A 3,135-nucleotide genomic window follows, 5' to 3' on the forward strand; every position below is an offset into this window, starting at 1 on the left:
GTATATATGTGTGTATATATATATATATATATATATATATGTAATTCAAAATATTAATAAAAACTATAAAAGTATCTCAATAATAATAAAATAACACTGACTTGAAGTACTTAACTAAAACTAAATGAATACATAAAACAAAATTAGTAAAACTTGAATTAAAATTTAAGTGAAAGTCAAGGGTGTAGGTTTGATTTTGGCATTGGTGGGACATAACAGCAGACAACAGACAGACATTTAATCATTTGATTAAAATTCTACTAAATTCTACACCCGTGAAAATCATAACAAGCGTTGTCCGACTTTGGAAAGTAGTTACTACACTTTTACTATAATAAAACCATGGTGAATTTTCGTAAGGGATGATTCGCGAACCACGCTCCATAGTCCCGATCTGAATAATGATTCGCGAACCACGCTCCATAGTCCCGATCTGAATAATGATTCGCGATTTTTTTTTTAAACGCAGTGGTTTAAGTGATTCGGAGTTTGACCCATCACTATACGTGCTTTATAAATCATTACAAGCGATGTCGAAATTAGAAAATGAATGGCTCTTTTGATCTGGTTTTTGCAAGTGAATCACTTGAACCGAATGATCGAAGTCACGAGTTTGAGTTTGAATCAGTCATAGCGGCTCCGGCGTAAATGACTCATTCAATTGAATCGGTTTGTCTGTTCCTCCACTTTTCTCGTCTTCAGTCGTGTTTACACGACACTGTCAGCACTATTACTGGCTCAGCTCGCTAGTTTTATGACATTAACTGAAATAAGCGGAAAAAGTTCCATTCCAAAGATAATATCCAACACAAATCTAGGAACATATTCAGTGAGCTGCAGCTGAAAATACATGTTAGATGGAAACATTGTGCATTATGATGGAGTTTGTAGCTTAATTCACTGTATTTTAAACAGTTTGAGCTACAGTTCAGTTAAATGGACACATGACCTTTGACATCAAAGGTAACAAAATATGGTAAGTGTTTTTCCTTGCCTTTAAAACTTGATAAATCGAATTATTTTGCTATCCTAACTATGCATGTGCTAGTATATATTGAAATGACATTACACATGATCAGTTGCATTTAATTTCTTGTATTTAGCATGACTATTTACTGGCTTTCTGTGGCATTTTGGGGTTGTGTTGTTTGCTATTATTGTTGTTCGAATGTTATTTTAACAGACTCTTCCTCTGTGCTTTAGTCAGAAATCTAGATCTGCTCTGTGCAAATGGCACTAAACACACATACATGATGAACAGACGAGGTGAACATCATCTGACAGGAGGATCCAGCGTTTCTCTTCTCAAACGCAGCATGTGTTTCTTTCCTCCTTTGATCAGGGGAAAGTATTCCAGGGCAATTTATGATTTCCCATACAAACATACTTTAGCATTCAGCGTGAATCACGACTCTCGACAAACGTACTTCATCTGACATGAATAAACATCTCAAGCTTACATCAGGCGCAATTATAGGTTCTTCCGGTGCGGCACACGCCAAAAATCCATTAATCATGAGTAATATTTCAGGAGTCTCATGTCTTTCTGCACTGTCTGCTGGTTCTGTCCTCGGTTTGGGGTCATTACTAAGAATTAACACTTTTATTCATAAAGGATACTTTAAATTGTTTAAAAGATACATTTAGAATGTTCCAAAAGATTTCAGTTTTTTTTTTTAAAATGCTGTTCTTTTGAACTTTCTATTCATCTGTGAATCCAGAAAAATAAAATGCGTCACGGTTGCCACAAACATATAAACTGTTTTCAGCATTGATAATAATCAGAAATGTTTCTTGAGCAGCAGATCAGCATATTAGAATGATTTCTGAAGATCATGTGACACTGAAGACTGGAGTAATGATGCTGAAAATACAGCTGCGCATCACAGCAATAAATTACAGCTTAACAGAGATTCACACAGAAAACAGCTGTTTTAAATTGTAATAATATTTCATAATTTTTTATATATTTTTGATCAAATAAAAAAGCCTTGGTGAGCAGAAAATACTTCTTTCAGAACGCTAGTGTGTGTGGCTTTTGAAGACAAAACCGGACTGGAAACATTAGAGTGAGACAGAGGAGACGGTGTAGAGTTTAATAGAGTAGAGTAGAGCGTGCGGTGTAGAGTTGAGGGCTTGTGCCGTCAGGACTGATGGATGACTGCTGACACTTTTATGACTTTCTGTTTGTTCTCCAGGCCGAGCAGAAAATGGCACTGTCATATAAAACTCAACAGAGCAGAGAGACAGTGCACTTTTTTCTGTTTTATTTTTTTCCTGTTTAATTTTGTGTTTGATAAAAGCACCGTGTTAATTGCGTCTGGCAAGGCTTTAGCCATTGAACATTGGAGAGGGCTTTTTTGGGGGGTTGTAATGGTCTTTTTATTTCAAAGAATTAAATAACTAATGGATTTGAAGCAAGATGAAGTATATTTGTGACCCTGGAGCTCAAAAGCAGTCTTAAGTCGCTGGGGTATATTTTCAGATGATGTATACATCTCAATTTAAAAAAATTTACCCTTATGACTGGTTTTGTGCTCCAGGGTCACATTTTGTAAATGAACGAATTTGAACTATTTGTATTTTTTTTTTTATATCCCCACATTCACTTTTATATGTCTAATAAAATGCCTAATATGTCTAAAATTTCATCTAAAAATCAAAAATATGTCTAATATGTCGAAATTTTTTTTTTAACAATATGATTCATTGTATTTGACGAATATTGTTGGCACTTTGATGAATTTCCTAATTCCTATTATTTTTGCTAACTTGCTTTGGATAAAAGTGTCTGCTAAATGCGTAAATGTAAATAAAAATCCGAAACGGCAAAATGTTTCTTGTCTCGTCACATTCAGGTAAACATCAAGCACGTAAACGCCTGTATTATCAATTCAAAATGGCGAAATCTGATGAAAAAGTCGAATAGTTTGCCTCACAGGATATTAAGGGCTGTCAATTTTTTTTTCGAATTTCGAAAATTCAAATGTTGCATTCGAATTTTAGGTCTGCGTCAGCCGTCAGGCAGCTTATCAGTGGCGCACGAAATGCGACGACGATGTAAAGTGTCATTGCATTTTAATGCTTTTGTTAGCCTATCCAGTTGAACCCACTAGAAGCGGGGCTGCTACATTG

The sequence above is a fragment of the Sinocyclocheilus rhinocerous genome, unplaced genomic scaffold (assembly GCF_001515625.1).
Source record: "Sinocyclocheilus rhinocerous isolate Xijiao unplaced genomic scaffold, SAMN03320098_v1.1 scaffold1719, whole genome shotgun sequence".
NCBI classification, from domain to species: Eukaryota; Metazoa; Chordata; class Actinopteri; order Cypriniformes; family Cyprinidae; genus Sinocyclocheilus; species Sinocyclocheilus rhinocerous.